The sequence below is a fragment of the Halichoerus grypus genome, chromosome X, assembly GCF_964656455.1.
Source record: "Halichoerus grypus chromosome X, mHalGry1.hap1.1, whole genome shotgun sequence".
NCBI lineage: Eukaryota > Metazoa > Chordata > Mammalia > Carnivora > Phocidae > Halichoerus > Halichoerus grypus.
Genome location: NC_135727.1, coordinates 37,667,213 through 37,685,150, shown reverse-complemented (window position 1 = coordinate 37,685,150; position 17,938 = coordinate 37,667,213). Strand labels below are relative to the sequence as shown.

At 48.4% G+C, this 17,938-nt stretch overlaps 1 protein-coding gene across 2 annotated transcripts in view; it reads left to right on the top strand.

Annotated features, from left to right (window-relative positions):
- PAK3 (p21 (RAC1) activated kinase 3) overlaps positions 1 to 17,938 on the top strand; it is a 252,951-nt gene that overhangs the window by 46,537 nt on the left and 188,476 nt on the right. For both annotated transcript variants that reach the window (XM_078064993.1, XM_078064981.1), the window contains exon 2: positions 3,343 to 3,438. The gene's annotated coding sequence lies outside the window, so the exon portion shown is untranslated. The remainder of the gene's footprint in view (positions 1 to 3,342; positions 3,439 to 17,938) is intronic.

Genomic DNA, 17,938 nt, shown 5'->3' with positions numbered 1-17,938 from the left:
ATCACTACCCATCTGATAAGCCCCGGGCACTTCTCACCACAGAGTGTATGAATTTACCTGCCTGCCCCATCTCAACCGTGGATATTGCCTCTTGGTGTTCTTTATTGCTTTTGCTCCCGTGATAGAATCAAGATGAGGTCTTTATAGGAGTGTTATTAGCATTGCTCCCAGCCAGGGGTGCCCTCAGGTAGAATCGGTGTGAGCTGGTGCAAAGAATCTGGGGCTCAGAGTCCAGAAGGCGGGGCTCAGCGGGCCCTGAGACAACTTATTTAATCTCCCTGGCCCTCCATTTCCTTCACTGTAAAACTGAGAGAAATATGATTTGCCTTTCTTATCTCCCAGGGCTGCTGTGGGGTAAAACCGAGATAGTACATATGAGCGCGCTCTGAAAAGAGAACATTTTACATCAGTGAGGGCATAGCATCTTCACGAAATCACCAAGATCATTACTGAGCACCTACTACGTGCGAGCGAACGTACCATTTATTCAGGGCACACCAAGGGGATGAAGGCCTAGCTACCTTCCATGAGTTACAGGGTAAAGTGAGCCAAAGGGACATAGTTGAGTGGAAAGAGAGCCAGCAATGCGAAGCTGGGGATGACCCGGCTTGAACGAAATGTGCAGACTGTAGAGTGAGAGAGAATATGGTGGAAAAGGCTGATCATGGAATGATCTGCATGGAGGGGAGGGTTCAAGCAGTGGCCAGCCGACGATCAGTTCTCCAGCTTCTCCACGAGGCGGGAAGACAGAATCAAAGCATGCCTTACATGAAACCAAAGCCGAGTCCAAGGGGGACAGCGGGCAGGGGTGATGACATGATGGGAGGGCCTAGTACAATAAAATGGCCTTGACAACAGTCCCCGCCTCAGAGGCCTGTTCTGAACAGGCAAGATGGTGATATGTTTTATTTTTTTATTTATTTTTAAGATTTTATTTATTTATTTGAGAGAGAGAGAGAGCATGAGCAAGGGGGAGGGAGAAGCAGGCTCCCCGCTGAGCAGGGAGGCTGACGCGGGGCTCGATCCCAGGACCCCGGGATCATGACCTGAGCCGAAGGCAGATGCCTAACCAACTGAGCCACCAGGTGCCCCAGGTGGTGATATGTTTTCATATGGTGAGTACTAAAGACGTGTTAGCTGCCATTATCATCATCATCTGCTTCCATCTTATAGTGAAGTCAGGGTGCTTGGGAGCCTGCCTGAGAGTAGTTGCGTTACCTTGGGCAAGTCAGATCGCCCCCGTTTCTCAGTTTCCTGGTCTTCCATGTGGGATTAGGACTAGTGCCAACCGAAGAGGGCTGCCTTGGGGATTAAATGAATGAATCCAAGTCAAGCGCTTATCCCAATGCCCGGCACAGGGTAAGCCCACGCTAGACGTCAGCCGCTCCAGCTCCTAGGGCCAGGTAATCGCCCCCACATAATATGGCCGCATGACAAAAACTCGAGAAACATAAGATCATGAAGGTAGCCCCAGATCTTACTGCTAAGACACCAGTCCTTGTTACTACTTTGAGATCCAGGTCTTAAATTGGAAACTTCTCCTGTCGAGGAAACCAAGACTGAAGAAAATGGCAGGGATCTGGGATGCAGTGATCATGGCATGAAACATTGACTGAGCGCCTCCTCTCTGTTGGCCAATGCTCCAGGGACGGAGGTTCAATAGCATCACCGGGACAGGCAGGATCCCCGCATTTAAGCAACGTATAGGCCCACAGAGGGAGATAGGAGAGCAAAGTAAAAGTATAAAATACTATGTTACATGACGTGAAGTACTATGGGAAAAAACCCTTAAGATGGGGTGAAAAGGGGGGTGCCTGTGTGGCTCAGTTGCTTAAGTGTCTGCCTTCAGGTCAGGTCATGATCCCAGAGTCCTGGGATCGAGCCCTGTGTCGGGCTCCCTGCTCAGTGGGGAGTCGGCTTCTCCCTCTCCCTCTGCCCCTCCCCCCTGCTCGTGCTTGCTTTCTCTCTCAAATAAATAAAAAATCTTTAGGAAAAAAAATGGAGTGATAAGGAGTTCTGAAATGGGGAGGGGTGGCAAGGGAGGGAAGTGTGCAAAGCCTACAGGTGATCTTTGTGTCTACCTCCGGAAGAGGTGAGGGAGCAGGCCATGCGGGTCTATCAGGGAAGAGCCATTCAGGCAGAGAGAACAGCAAGAGCAAAGTCCCTGAGTTAGGAGCATGCTTGGCCTTTCAGAAACAGCTGGGAAGCCCTGTGACAGGAGTGGAGTGAACAAGGGGAAGGGTAATAGGATAGGAGGTCAGAGAGGTCACAGGGGCAGCTGGTTTAGGGCTTTGTAGGCCTTCGTGATGACTGCCGATTACAGGGAGTGAGATGCAAAGGCATGGGGGGATCTTGTCCAGGGAGGGGCGTGCGTGATCTGACTTCTGTCAGCCATTCAGCCCTCCCATAAGCAGTGGGTTTTGCCTCCATAGGCCTTGGATGATACTAAACAAGAGGTGGCAGGCCCAGCCGTCCCTGCAGAGTTGTCCTTACCACTCTGTAAACTGCAGAGAGAAGGCTCTTTGGTCCAGAGGGGGATATGGAGTGGAGGTGATGGCGCAGAGAATAGGAGAAAGCAATGGAATCTCTTAGAGCGGAAAGGGACCCAGTTCATGTGATTCTGCCGTTGGGCATCTGTTCACCCAGCCTTGACTCACCTGCACCGCCCCACCAGCCTGCTCAGCCTCTTGCAGGACCCTGTCAAGGTCAGAAAGCCTTCTGACGGGTTTACTGACAGTCTGCCTCCTTACCACCACTAGGTGGCAGTAGTCCGAGTTCTGTCGCCTGAGCATCCCAGAATCTGTGCATACTTTCCATAGGAAAACACTTTCGAGATGTGAGGGCAGTTGGGGATCCTATACATTCCCTGACGTTTCTCTTTTTCGGGCCCTGTATCTCTGGTCCTTTCAAGAGCCACTCCTGTTCTGGGATGGTTTCCAGTCCCTTCGTCACTCTCGTGACCCTCCTCTGGAGGTGGTCCCTTTTCTCAGTGACCCTCTTGAAATGTGGTGCCTGGAATTGAACAGGACGCTTCGGGAGGGAACTGCTAGCAGAGATTGCGGGGCAACATTAATATTCAGGGATCTAGAAACTCTATTTGGATGAATACAACCTAAACTTTAACCGCTAAATAATTAAGCTACGTAAACTAACTGTTGGCTCGAATTATGCTGTGGGTCAACCCAAACCCCTCGATCTTTTTGGAATTGTTTGTTTTTATGTGAGCTGCTGCCAAGCCATGCTTCCCTTACTCTAGCTTCACAAGAAGGACTTTCAGAATTTTAATTGAGGATTTTCACTTTATCTGACACATTTTACCTTTCTTGATTTTTTTCATTTTAGCTCGGTATTCCAGCCCATCTGAGCTCGTTTTGAAACTCAGCTTTGTTCTTCAACATATTTGATATTCCTGCCAGCTTTGGGTCATCTTCAGACGTGGTAAGTGTATTTTCTGTGTCATCGAAGTTATTAATAAACGTGGAAAAGCCCCGCGGCCTTTCGAGACTTTTCTGTAGGTTGTCACCTATGCTTTGGGTAAAATTCTTTCAATTGCCCATCCATCTGACTCGTGTTATAATCTGGTTAATACGTTGCTGTCTTGTCTTAGTCCATTCATGAGAAAGTTCTAAGAGATGATTTCAGATGCACTGATGAATCCAAGATATGTTGTGGTTATAAAAGGCAGGGTGGATAAAGGATGATCTAAGATGGCACCCTTTGGTTTGTAAAATGGAAACTGTTACGGTTTTTTTTCCCAACTATGAAAGTAGTATTGGCTTGTTGTACAGGTCCACGGCATACCAAAGTGTACGAATTAGACAGTGTAAGTCCCTCTGTAATTCTTTGTGCCAACAACCTACCAGATAACTGTGGTTAACGATTTTGTGCCGATTTGTAACAATTAAGGAAACAGAGATCTGTGATTTAAATGGGATCATACTGTACAGAATGTTTCGTGACCTGCTCTTTTCACTTAACAATCTTTTGGAAACATCTTTCCCTGTCAGAACATATAGTTTGACTTCATCCTTTTTAATGACTACCTAGTGTTCTTTTCTGGGGGGGTGTTTCCTAATTTACCTCTTTAATCCCATATAGATGGACATTTGCATCATTGGCAAATTTTTTGCTGTCATAAGCCGTGTTGCCTGGGGAACTTTCTTCGCTGTCTTGAGATGTTGTGTTGGGTGCTGGTTTCTGGGCCTCTGGATTCCCTCTCCTTTTTGGATCTTGTTGTCAATGTTCTAAATTCCAAGGGCTACTTTCTACTAAAGAGAGAAGAACTAGAGAGGGGGCTGCCCAACTTCCTGCTGATCATGGTTTGTGTTTGAAAATCTATACCTTGTCCTCCCTTGGAGTGGAGTTAAACCTGTTGGAGCTCTCGGGGGCCTTTGCAGGACCGAGGCACCCCAAGATCAAACCCTGAGTGACAGACAAGCTTGATGGGAGGCTCTGCCCCTGGCTGGCACAGGTGAGTTGGTTAAGAGCCAAAAGGGGAAGGAGAACTGCCTTGCCATTGAGTCATTATTCCCCATCACACATAAGCTCTGGCTAGTAGGGCCACTTACTGAACCTCAGTAGGCCCTCCTGTCTCATCTTCACATCTTTCCTCCTCCATGGGGGTCTTCCTCCCTCCATGGGGGTCTCCCTCCACTTCCTAGAACAAGGTAGGAGCTGCCTCCTCCAAACTTCCAGAACACATTAGGAGCTTGGGCTAGAGAGTCAAACCTGTGTTTGAACCTGCCCACCTCTGTGATCGTGGATTCTTCACTTATCCTTGCTAGGCCTAGTTATCCTCACCTATAGACTGAAGATACTCTTATATAAGAGATTTCAGAGCATCAAACCCAGTGCCTGGCCAGTATGAACCACTTCCTGTTAGCTGCTGTCATCATCATCATCACCACTATGGGTGATCATACTACCTACTCCACAGAGTCGTGGAGATGAAGTGAGAACATACGTAAGCCATCCAACGCAATGTTCAGCATAAATTGAGTGCTAAATAACTGAGGGCAGTTATCGAATATATTTATACCAAGTACCCCTTGGATACTTACCTCATTATGTCTTATGTTACTTCTATTTGGGTTCATGTCTTGATCCCTTCCTCTAATTTGTAAGTTCCCTGGAGAGCAGAGTTCTCTCTCTCTCTCTCTCTTCCTGTCTCTTCCCCTCCACCCAGGAAGCATAAAAGACCCAGTGCTGGGGATTAGGGGGCTCTTGAACATTTAGATGAGTCAATGTTGCCCTCACTTTTCCTAAGCCCCTTGATCATGGTATTGTCTTCTAGTTTGAAAACATCACTGCCATTAACTGATCAACGGGACCTTTTCCTAGGGCAAGCCATATCATGCATGTTCCAACCACTGAACCAGTGATCACAGAATTAGCAATGTACAGTATCTTAGCTTTGGAAAGTTCTCCAGAAAACAGTGGCCTGGGGTGTGCATTCATCTGAGCAGACTGGGCATGCGTACTACTCCTAGGCTTCTGCTGTCTACACGAAAAAGGATATTAGGCACGAGCCTAGTTCAGGCCACCACCAAGTCCCTCTTAGACTACCACAATGTAGTCTTTTAAGTTGTTTCCTTACTTTCACCCCTGCCGTCCACACAGCAACAAGAGAAGTCTCTAGAAAGTAGTACAATGAGATCACATCATTCCCCTCCTCAAGACCCTTCAGTAGCTCCTGTCTCGTGTAGCGTCAAGTCCAGTCTCCTTCCCACGGTCTGCAAGGCCCTGCATAATCTGGCCCCTGCATATCTCCAAACTCGTCTTGTTGCACTCTTCCCCTTGCCCCCTTTGTACCGCCCACACGGGTCTTCTGGTGTGAGAACACGCCAAGCTCATTCCTGCTTCGGTGCCTTTGTTCTCATTCTGTGCGCCACCAGGAATTGGATCCCACCCATGCCCCAGCTTCCCTGTGCTTGTCCTTCAGGTTTCCACTTAGATGATACCATCTCAGAATGGGATCATTCATCCAGGCCTTCCCTGCGCACCCTATCTCAAGTAGCTTCCCGTTGGTTCACGTGCCATGCCCCCTTGTTAATCTCAAGCTCATTGGTTCTCAGCCCTCACTTCACCTTAAGAATCACCAAGAGAACGTTAAAAAAATGGCCAGGCCCCTTCTAGACCAAAGAAATTAGAATCTCTGGGGACAAGGCCCAGGTTATCTGTATTTTTAAATGTTCCCCTGGTTAATTTAATGTGTGGGCAAGGTTGGCAGGCTCCATTCTAATCTATGGGCTTGTTTATTTTCTTCTTAGTGCTTATCACCAGATGTAATTCTTTTCATTTATTCATTTAATAAGTATTTATTGAGCTCCTACCATGTGCCTGGCTCTACTCGAAACGCAGGGATTAAAATCATGAATACAAAAAGCACAAATTCTAATCCTTTATGAAACTTTCATTCTAGTGGGGAAGGCAAGCAATAAATAAGATCAGCAACTATACATAGTTATACAGCCATATATGTATGTGTGTATATATATATATATATATGTGAAACTACATGTGTACATATATATGTATTATTATTATTATTATTATGGACTGAATGTTTGTGTCTCCCCTCCCAAATTCATATGTTGCAACCCTAACCTACAATGTGATAATTTTTGAAGATGGGGACTTTGAGAGATGACTAGGGTTAGATGAGCTCATGAGGGTAAGACCCTGGTCTGATGAGATTAGTGCCCTTATAAGAAGAGAGACCAGAGAGCTTATTCTTTCCCCCATTCCACCTCCCTGCCACACACACACACACACACACACACACACACACACACACACACAAGAAGAGGTCATGTGAGCACACAGCAAGATGGCAGCCACCTACAAGGCAAGAGAAGAGACCTTAGAATGAAATCTACCTTGCAGGCACCTTGACCTTGGACTTCCTGACCTCCAGAACTGTGAGAAATAAATTTCTGTCGTTCAAGCCACCCAGTCTATGGTATTTTGTTATGGCAGCCTGAACAGACTAAGATATATGATATGTTAGATTATGATAAGTGCTAAGGAGAAAAAATAAAGCATAAAATGGAGATACGATTTTTTGGGGGGAGGGGAGGGAGAAAAGGTTTCGATAGAGTGGCCTGGAAAGGTGAATCTGGAGTAAAGATTTGAAAGAAGTGAGAGATTCAGATCTGCAGCTAGCTGAATATAGACCATTCAAGGCACAGAAGAGGAAGTGCAAAGGCCCTGGGGCTGGATTATACCTGGTGTATTTGAGGTACAGTGAGGGGACCAGCATGGCTGGAGAGTTGAGAACAAGGGGCGGAGTGGTAGGAGATACATTCAGAGAAGTAATAGAGGGGAGCAGATAATGTGGAGGCTTAAATGTTATCGTAAGAGCTTTGGCTTTTACTCTGAGTAAGAAGGGTTATCACTGAGGAATTTCTAGCAGAGAGTGGCATAATCTGACTGAGATTTTAAGAGGTTCACTCTACCTGCCATAGGGAACTCAAGGGGCAAAAGGGTGGCAGTAGCAAAACCAGCGAGGTGGTTACTGTAATGATCTAGGTGAGAGACGATGGTGGCTTGGAGAAGGATGGTAGAAATGGCAGAACCCAAGAGAAACGGTCCAAATCTGGATGTATTTTGGGAGTTAGGATACACAGGATTTGCTGACAGACTGTGTGTTGGGCACAAGACAAGGCACACAGTCAAGGAGGACTGAGCATCCAGAAGAATGGAGTTGCCATTACAATGAGATGGGTAGGACAGTGGGAAGAATCGGTTTCAGGAGGAAACGTCAAGGGCTTAGTTTTGAACTTGATAAGTTTTAAGTGCCCATTAGACCTTCAGCTGGAGATGTCAAGTAGAGAGGTAGATGTACAATCCTGGAGTTCATAGGAGAGGTCTGGCCTGGAGCTAGAACTTCGGAAGCCTTGAGATTGGATGAAATCCCCTAGATGGTAAGCTCAGGTAGAAAAGAGCAGAAGCCCAGGGACTGAGACCTAAAGCACTCCAAAGATTAGAGGTTGAGTTACAGAGCAACAAGCAAAGGGGATGGAGCAGAAGCAGCCAGAGCAGAAGGGAGAAAACCAATAGAAAGTGGTTTCCTGGGAGCCAAGAGAAAAAAGTGATTTAGGGAAGAGCGAGTGGTCACTTAACGTACAGCACTGCCGAGGAGCTCGAGTAAGATGAGGACGGAGAGCTAACCATTGGATTTCGTAATGTAGGTCACTGGGTGATCTTGGTCAGAACAGTGATGAGAGTGAGTGCAAGAGGGAAAAGAAGGAGAGAATTTGGAGACAATGGATATAAACAATTGCCCCAATATTTTAGTCCTAAGAGGAGGACAGAAATGGGGCAGAAGCAGTATCTGAGGGGAGACTCGCCTCGAGAGAGGGTTTTATTAATTTGGGGGATGGGAGAAATCTTATTTTAATGAGAATGACCCCCACTCCAGAATTAGAAGGTCAGCAGCTTGAGGGCAGGGACTTGGTCTGGGGCATCCCCATCACCTCCCACAGTGCCCAGCACAGAGTAGGCACTCAGCAAATATCGTCAAGTAAGTGCACGATCAAATGATTGCAGACGTCCGTGAGAGTAAACATCAAAGAGTCGAGTGGCAGGGCAAAGTGACAGGTGAGTGGAGAGGCAGTACCAAGTTAACCCAACAAGTATCTCTTGAACAACGGGCATGCTGACAAGCACAAGGCAGCTTCCACCTTTTGGTGGCACCCTGGCTTCAGTCCCGTCATTCCCGCCCCACTCCTGGCGCACCGAGCTCCCCGCCAGGGCCAGACAGCCGAAGCAGGGGTTGACGCGGCCCGACTCCCTTTGCCAGGAGGGCATGCGATGTCTCTGTAGTCATCTGTTCCGGGGAGAGGACAGGCTTTGGGACTGTGAGAACGAGGTGTGGCCAGACGAGACCAAAGCTCAGGAGGGTGCCAAAGGAGAAACCACTTCGTGTCATCACCGTTCTCCGGGCGTGGTCTGTCTGTGGCACACAGAGCCCACCGGCCGGCCCGCGCTGGCTGGATGCTAACTCATAGCCTCCTGTATACAGCCCAGGCCAGGGAACAGCAAAGCCAGAGTCCACGGAGAAGAAGCCCCTGCCCGTGCAGTGCCCGGCGGCCTTGGCGCCTGGCCCACCCCAGCTGCTGCGTGGCACAAGCCCCACAGTGGCAGGTGATGGGTTGGCCCAGAGGGGCTGCCCCGTGGGGCCTGTAACCCCACTGTTGCCGGGAAGATGGCACGGCCCAGCTCTGAGCGAGCACACAGAAGGCCCTCGGCAGCTTTCGGATGAAGGACTTGACAGGAAGGGCGAGGAAAGAATGCTTCCTTTTCCATGCCTCCCCTGCCACCACGCTTTATGCCCAGCCACAGCTCGGTGGGGGGCCGTGGCTGGTGGCCGGTGCTTGTCCTGGACTTGGAAGAAGACCCAGGGAAACCCCCGTAGCGAATTGGCAGCAACCTCAGACAGACCTTTTCCATCTCCTCACCTGGCCCCCAGAGACCCCACCATTGTGTTAGGTCTTATGAGTCCAAAAAATTGACTTCCACCAGCATTGACCTCATACCTGATCTGGGCCACATCCTGTGTGTTTTCTCAAAGTTGTGACTGTAGTACTAAATATTACAATTCCTCCTCCTCCTCCTCCTCCTCCTCCTCCTCCTCCTTACTCCTCCTTCTAATTGCAGCTAACACATACCGAGTGCCTACTCTGGGCCAGGCCCTGAGCTAAGCACTTTGCATACCGTGTCGGTTGTAGTCCTCATTGCAGCCCAGTGAGGTGAATACTACTCTCGTCTTCAGTGAACAAGAGAGATTCAAGCTACGCAGGGGAAGAGTTGAGACCGAAGCCCGGTTCAGTCTGACTGCAGAATTACATTCTACGTGGGTCTCTATGACAGCATCCGGGTGCTGTCTTAGAAATGTAAGACAGGTAGTCTCATCCCGTGGCTTCCTGTCATACTGAGAATTTAACCCAACTTTCTTCCTAGGCCATCAGGGCCTGGCAGAATCCAGCCTTTGCCTCTTCAGCCTTGTTTCATTCTCCTCTCCCCCCTGCCCCTGTGAAACCTGTGGAGAAGGCTCTGGAACCGTAGCAGCGTTCTGTTCTTGGTACATCTGGTGGTCTGACTTGGGTGCTTACTCCTGCTTCCAGGGAGATTTCCCTTGGAAAATGCCTCCCACCGTCTAAACAACCGTCCCAGAAACCCTGTATCAAAAGGTGGAAGCTGCCTTGTGCTTGTCAGCATGCCCGTTGTTCAAGAGATACTTGTTGGGTTAACTTGGTACTGCCTCTCTCGCTTGTACCGTAAGATGGTAGAAGGTTGACAGCGCCCCAGACCCTGTCCGGCACCGAGAAGCGTGTGATGTTCAGAGGTGAACTGAGGCCCAAATTCTTGGCATTTGGGTGAGACAGCGCCGTATGTCTAGGGGAGTACTGGAAGAGCACCAGCCTAGGACACATATGAATTACATCTTTGTCGAGCTCTCTCACTTGCTAGCTGGGAGACCTTAGATAAATCCTTCCAATTCTCTATGCCTCGATTTCCTTATCAGTCAATGAAAGTAATAGTAAGAGTAATAGTAATAATCTCTGCCCCTGACTCATATATGTAAAGTAACAGGTTTTCTTGGGGCCATGTCCTAGTCTGTTCCTGCTCCTATAACAGAATACCATAGACGGGGTGGCTTTGAAACAACAGAAATGTATGTTTTGCCATTTTGGAGGCTGGGAAGGTCCAAGAGCAAAGTGCTGGCGGATTCAGTGTCGGATGAGGTCCATCATCATCTTCTCACTATAATGTCATGTGGCAGAAAGGGGCAGAGAAACTCTGTGGGGTGTCTCTTATAAGGGCACTGACCCCATTCCTGAGGGCTCGAGCCTCATGAGCTGATCACCTCCCAAAAGTGTCACATCCAAATGCCATCACACTGGGGATTAGGTTTCGACATAGCAATTTGGGGTGCATACAAATATTCTGTCTATAGCAGGAAGGTTGGGTAGTATTTTTTCAAGTTAAAAAATATTGCTACCATTTTGTCCAAGTGTTATACCATTTTTCCTCCCACTGGGCTACATGCTACTTGGGTCCCTTTGCTTGTTACTGTTTAGTTTTGTGGTAGCGGACCCTCACCCTACCTCCATTGTCCTACCTTCCCCCTCCTTGAAGGTATGAGGTTCCCACATACTTGATAGTCCACGAAACATAATCTTCCCATGTCCAGAAAGGAGTGTGGGTGCTTGGTGGTCTGGTCCCTTTGTGTCTTCACAAATACTGAGCACCTCCGATGTGTTCAGCCCTGTTCTAGTCAACTGGTGATCACGCAGCACACACACACAAAACCCCCAGCCTCCACAACCTCGCTTCTGCAGTATTTCTGCCCTAACGCACAGTCTTAATCTCACCATGCACTAACAGCAGACAAACTTTGATTGAAGGAAATGATCACATAATTGGCCTGGAGTTGTCAAGTTGTCAAGATTATGGAAGACAAAGACCAAGGAACTGTCGTAGATTAGAGGAAGCTAAGGAGACATGGCAACAAATCTGAATCTGAACTCCTGGATTGGATCCTGGCATAGCAGAAGGACACTAGTGAGAAAACAGAGGACATTTGACTAAGGTCTACAGATGAGTTAATAGTGTTGTATCACTATTAATTTCCTGGCTTCAATACTTTTACCATTATTTTTTTTGAAAGGTTTTTTTTTTTTTTTTTTATTTCGAGAGAGAGAGAGCGCAGGAGGAGGGACAGAGGGAGAGAGAGAGAGGATCCTCAAGCAGACTCTGTGCTAAGCACAGAGCCTGACACAGGGCTTGATCTCACAACCCTGAGATCATGACCTGAGCCAAAATCAGGAGTCGGACCCTCCACCGACTGAGCCACCCAGGCGCCCCAATACTTTTCCCATTATTATGTAAGTTGTTAATACGAGGGGAAGTTGGGTAAAGGGGATACAGCAACTCTGTGTTGGGTTTACAATTTTCCTGTAAGGTCTAAAAGTGTTTCAGGCAGTTTGAAAGCAAGCTGGCAGGCACAGAAATGATAAATGCCAAGAGAATACGGGCAGGACATGGACAGTCTCTGCTACATTTCCTGAATCTCAGTGTCCTCATCTGTCAATTAGACCCAATAATTATGTATCATTATTTATTCTCCTTATTAAAGAATTTGCAGAGGAACCCTGCTTTTGAAGTATTAGAGAAATGTAAGCTCTAAACATTCAGTTTTGTGATAGAAGCTACAAAAGAGATAAAAAGATCATCACTTCATCCTCCAGAAAAAAATTGTTTAATAGAATTATTTCAAAATAAAAAGTTAAAAATATCCCTGCCTTCCTGGGTCTTAACCTTTTGGGAGGGAGAGAGGGTGGGAGAGAGGGAAAGAGGGAGGGATAATAAATAAAACAATCAGTTAATGGTATCGTATATTAGAAGGCAGGGAGTGCTATGGAGAGAAAGAAAGCAGAAAAAGGCAGATAGGGAGGAGGAGAGGGGCAGCTTTAAAATGGTCATTTGAAGAAAAGACTTTAAAGAAGAGAGGGAGCAAGAGCTCCAAGAAGGAGCACAGGAGTCAGAGGGAGTGGCCAGTGCAAAGGCCCTGAGGCCTGACTGGTTAAAGGAACAGTAGAAAACCCGGTGGAGCTAGGGCAGAGTGAGCAAGGTCAGTGTGCCTCCTTCTGGGGTCTTAACGATAACAGAAAGAAAGTGGCCACAGGGCAAGGGTCAGGGGCGTTAAACAGTAGACACCAAATAGAGGTTTCCAGCAGAGTCACAGAGGACAGAAATGTGAAGGGAAGGGAAGAGCAAGGAAGTGCAATCGCTGGGGTCTAGAATACCTGTCCAATTTCTGGTAAGGAACCAAATCATTAGTAAGCCCCATAATAAGGCTCTGAGTCTCCCGTGCTTTGCTCCTCTCCAATCACTGAACTCTAATTAATGCTGAGTGTGGCAGTAAGACCACAGCCTGAGACATCTTTACAATGTCACCTTAATGAGAAGCGTCATCGGGAGCAGAGAGGGGTGGGCTGCTTTTTCTTGGACTAATTAGTGCGACTGATGAAAAATCCAGAACCTCGTTCTGGTTTGGTGTATGTTTATTTTCGATCGTCCCCGAGTCATTCTGTTAGCGTCATCTGGGTGTTCGAGGCCTGGGAACATATGCACTGAGCAGAATGCAGGCAGCGATGGCGCACGGGAAGCAGCCCCCTAGTCTGATGTGTGGCCTGCAGAAGACAGGCCAAGTACCAGAGGGGTTCCCTGGAGGCTCCTCAGCTCGCAGCCACGGCCCAGGATGCTTCCTCTTCCAACTGTGCAGAAGCAGAAATGCACACGGGGAGGCCGGCCTGGCTGCCCGGGGAGGCTTGTAGACAGCACTGGTGTTTGGGGACCATTTCAAGCCATCCGGAGGTCCGCACGCGTGTGTTGGCCTAGTCCTTCCAGTGTTACAAAGACTGGACAAGAAGACGTAGCGGATAGTATCCTATGAAATGTAAGACATCGCATATGTGCAAGGTGTTACTATTGTTGTGTTCCATGGGGGGCGGGGGGTAAAGAAAGTAGACCTATGGCCATAGCATTTGTTCTCTGGTTCCCTGCTTGTCTAGTGTTATAGAGGGACCGTCACCTTCCTTTTAGAAACAGCACTTACCATTTGGAGCCCTTAGGATGTGCCAGGCACTCTGGTACATGCCTTGTGCGCGTTATCTCTTTTAGTCCTCACAACAACCCCACGGAGTAAGTACAGTTGTTCCGTTTAAAAGTTGGCTAAGGGAGGCTCAGAGATGTTAACTTATGCGAGGTTGCACAGTAAGTGGTGAGAGCCACTTCTGTGCAGGAGACCCACAGTGGGATTCTGGATCCTTCTCTCTGCACTCAAGTGCCTTTTAAATTCAAGACGCACATGCCCCAGTGTGGCAGATTTGGGTTTCCAAGAGGGAGGGCGTCAACTTCATTCTTCAGGCTCCACACACAAGGATGGCTGGAGAAGGAGAACCTCAAACAAGTGGACCACTCCAGCTTGGAGTGATGCTGGGCAGGAGTGGGCACTTGATTGTTTGAAGAGGCGCTATGGCAATATCTGGCTTCCCAGCTTGAAAGACTGGGCCGGGGACAAGTGACAGACCAACGCTGAATTCTAGAAATACCCAGGGTAGCAATCACCAGCTTCACCCTGTCTTTGTGCCAGGGAGGAAACTAGAGATCCAGAGCAGTGCTGAGATTCGCCCAAGGTCACACAGCTCATTAGAGCTGGCGGCTGCAGTGGGACCGTGATCTTTGGCTCCCAGTTGGGAGCTTCCCCCAGCCCCCACTCTACCCCCACCAGCCCCCCAGATTCCATGGGCAGAGAGGAGCCATCTCCTTGGGAGTGGAGCCATTGTCTGGATAGTGGCCCTCTGTGTGGCCCTGGGACCTGCAGCCCCAACCTCGCTGTGCACCCTTTAGAAGTGCCAATTCTCAGGTCCTCCCCTGGACTTCCCGGGGCCGGGGCCCAGTAAAGTGTGCCCTAACACACCCTCTTGGTGACCCCGATGCATGCTCAAGTTTGAAAACCACTGGTCTAGAAGGAAAGGCAAAGCGCCAAGTGTTACAGATGTCGACATGCGTTTGGAGCATGACAAAAGGGTCGTCTTCGTAGGGAGGGAATAAGACAAGGCCTGCAGCTCTCGAGCCACTCCTGCAGAGCAGTGTCACCTTGAAACACACATGACGGTGACAGATAAACACACACAGACCGGGAGGGAGAGTGTAGCCAGCACTTGTTCATCCACATGTGCGTCCGAGTTTTGCCAACTCAGCAATTCCAGAGCCGTGCCAGCTTTCCACTCGCTGCTGCGGAGGGTGCATCCCTGCCCTTGGAGGAACCACCGTGCAGGGTCAGAGAACCTCCGAGTTGGGAGGGAGCTCGGAGATGACCTACCCCTTCGCCCACCTCTGCCACATCCCTGGCGACCCACGTGACTGGCACTCTTTTGGCTTCAGCGTTACAGGGCCACAATAATAGTGAGCTCCGCTTCCTGGAGGACAGGGTAGAGGTGGGTAGGAGGAGGAAACACATACAGGTAGCTACAATAATAAAACGGAGTATAAGCGCTGGAGCCCGTGCCATGAGAACCCTGAGCCGGAAGGAATGAATTTTAGCCCTGGGAAGTCAGGGGAGGCTTCGCAGAGGAGGTGCTATTGGAGCTGGACAAGATTTCAGCAGGCTGGGCCAGGGGAGGAAGAAAGAGGGTGGTTGCCATATTTCCACGAACAAAAATACAGAGGCACAAAAACGCTGGACACATTCCATGAAACCTATTTAGACAGTCCTAGTAAAGGGGACATGCTCAGGAGTGCGACTTCTTGCCAGCTGCCTGACCCTAACCTTGGGCAAGGTACTGAACATCTCTCGGCCTTTATTTTTCCCTACTTGGAAAATGAAAGTAATCTACGTCACTGGGTTGTGGGAAGGAGTAAACGAGATAATGATACGAAGTAAGCTAACACAGTGGCTGGCTCATAGCAAGCACTCCAGAGCATACGTGACGGCCTTGCTTTATACGGAATAGCAAACGAGATGGTTTGCCAGGAGCGCTGGGTGTGAGCCTGGGAGTGGTGGAGGTAAACTTCGGGACCAGGTTGTGGCAAGGGCTTTGAATGCCAAGCGAAGGATTTGGGGTTTTTATTCTGAAGGCAGGGGATCTGTATATTTGGAGGGTTGAATTAGAGCAGGGTGATAGGGGAGAGGGGGAGTTAGGGGTTATCAGATGGGGGAAGAATCAGGTTCAGAGCGGGGATATTTGAATTAGTGTATGTCTGAATTCTTCTACTACATATAAACCTGAGTTGTGGTTGATGGAGCCTGAAATGTGTAAATGTGTGTGTGTGAGTACATATGTATATATTAAATGTATATGTTTTAAAATGTATCGATGTGGGGGCGCCTGGGTGGCTCAGTCGTTAAGCGTCTGCCTTTGGCTCAGGTCATGATCCCAGGGTCCTGGGATCAAGCCCCCCATCGGGCTCCCTGCTCTGCGGGGAGCCTGCTTCTCCCTCTCCCACTCCCCCTGCTTGTGTTCCCTCTGTGACTGTCTCTCTCTGTCAAATAAATAAAAATCTTAAAAAAAACCAAAAAAATAAAAATAAAATGTATCCATGTGTAGGGGAGCTGGGTAGCCCAGTCAGTTAGGCATCCCACTTTTGGTTTCAGCTTGGTTTGTGATCTCAGGGTCGCGGGATTGAGCCCTGCATTGGGCTCTATGCTCAGCACGGAGTCTGCTTGAGATTCTCTCTCTCTATTTCTCCCTTTCCTTCTGCCCCTTCTGCTCGTGCATGCTCTCGCACTCTCTCTCTCCCTCAAATAAATAAATAAATCTTTCAAAAAATGTATAGATATGTAAAATGTATATCTATACATATATTTAATATACATATGAAATAACTAGAAAATGAAAATTGATGGTTGGAGAGAACATTAGCCAATTTTTAAAATAGTTTTAATGTGAAAGACAATCCCTTTGTTAGCTTGAGTTAAACTATGTGAAACATCATATTCGATGAAAACATTTCCCAAAGCTGGCCTTTTCGTAAGAAAACTTGAGATCTGTGCAATTCACACATACTTGATAAATTTAAGCACATTCTGTCTTACTGGCAGGGACAGAAATCTGCAATAAGACACAGAGTCCTCTGATGACAGACGATTAGAAGCAGCAATGGCGATGCCCATGGGGTCCAAATTTAAGGACATTTCTAATGGTTGTCCAGAAATACAAATAACCTCCATTTGTACTTTGGTGATAACTAGAGTCTTCTTTAGTTCCCAGTCAGGATGAACACACTTCAGAACGTTCTCGAGTCCCAGGCTAGAGGGAATGATCTCATTTGGCACATCATTGAGTGCCTGCAAAGAGGAAAGACACTAACTGCTCACAAATATTTTGCCATTGACTAACTGCAAAGATGTATCTGTGAAAGCAATCCATCTGAGCAGGCTAGTTCCCTCAAATATTGAAGAATATCAATACCAACTAAAAGCAAGTCGATTTGTCAGGCATTTACAAAGCAGCTCTGAAGCCAAATGATCTCCTTCCTGCCTTCACCTTTCTTTCAGAATATACGCACCAACACATCCAAGTGTGGACTCAGCCTCCTCTGTTGGAGCCTTCTCAGATAAAGCTTTCTTGGGCTGGAGGGAAGCAGATGTTTGGGTGGGAGGCCGTGCGGGAGCACTGGTGGCCGTGCTGGTTCGGTGCTGGGGAAACAGTTCTGCCCCGAGCTGGCTAAATATCATGAACTGTTGCTCAGCTACCTCTCAGACCTGCCGGGCTTTCCCCTGGGCCTGCCACCCGATGTCAACAGAAACAGATCCACGGAAGCAGTTAAGCTGACCCGTTGGACTGACCCAAATTCTTGAAGGAAATACAAAAGCCTGCCGGCTCCTGGGATTAGCTTCGCTTTTGCTCCCCATCTGCACATTACCTTCTTGTCCACGGCAGCCCCAGCTTGCTACGGCTGCTCACCTCAGCAGCCGGCTTTCCGAGCCAAGAGAATTCGAGAACAGTCTAGTTAGGAGAAAGCGGTCGGCCCGCCCGAGAGAAACTTTGTGGCCAGACCAACAGAGAGATGCGGCCCTCACCTTCATTGATTTGCTGTGTTCCCGGTGTCCTTTCCCCGCCATCTGCCCTGGCCCTTCTGCAGTTCCAGGGCACGTAGCCCACTTGTCAGATGAAGCTGTGTGGAGAACACGGCACAGCGTGTATACCGTTCGTGGCTTCGTTTTTTTTTCCTAAGGAGAAAGGGGCTGTGCTGAGCAGCTGTTGGGGACGTAGGAGGATGGAAAAATGAATGTTTTGTTTCCATTCAAGAAGTGGCACCGCAAGGCAATGGGGAAAGGCACAGGCAAACCTCCTAGGTGGTTAGTGATGTCAGAACTCAGATTAAAGGACACGCCGGGGGGGCGCCTGGGTGGCTCAGTCGTTAA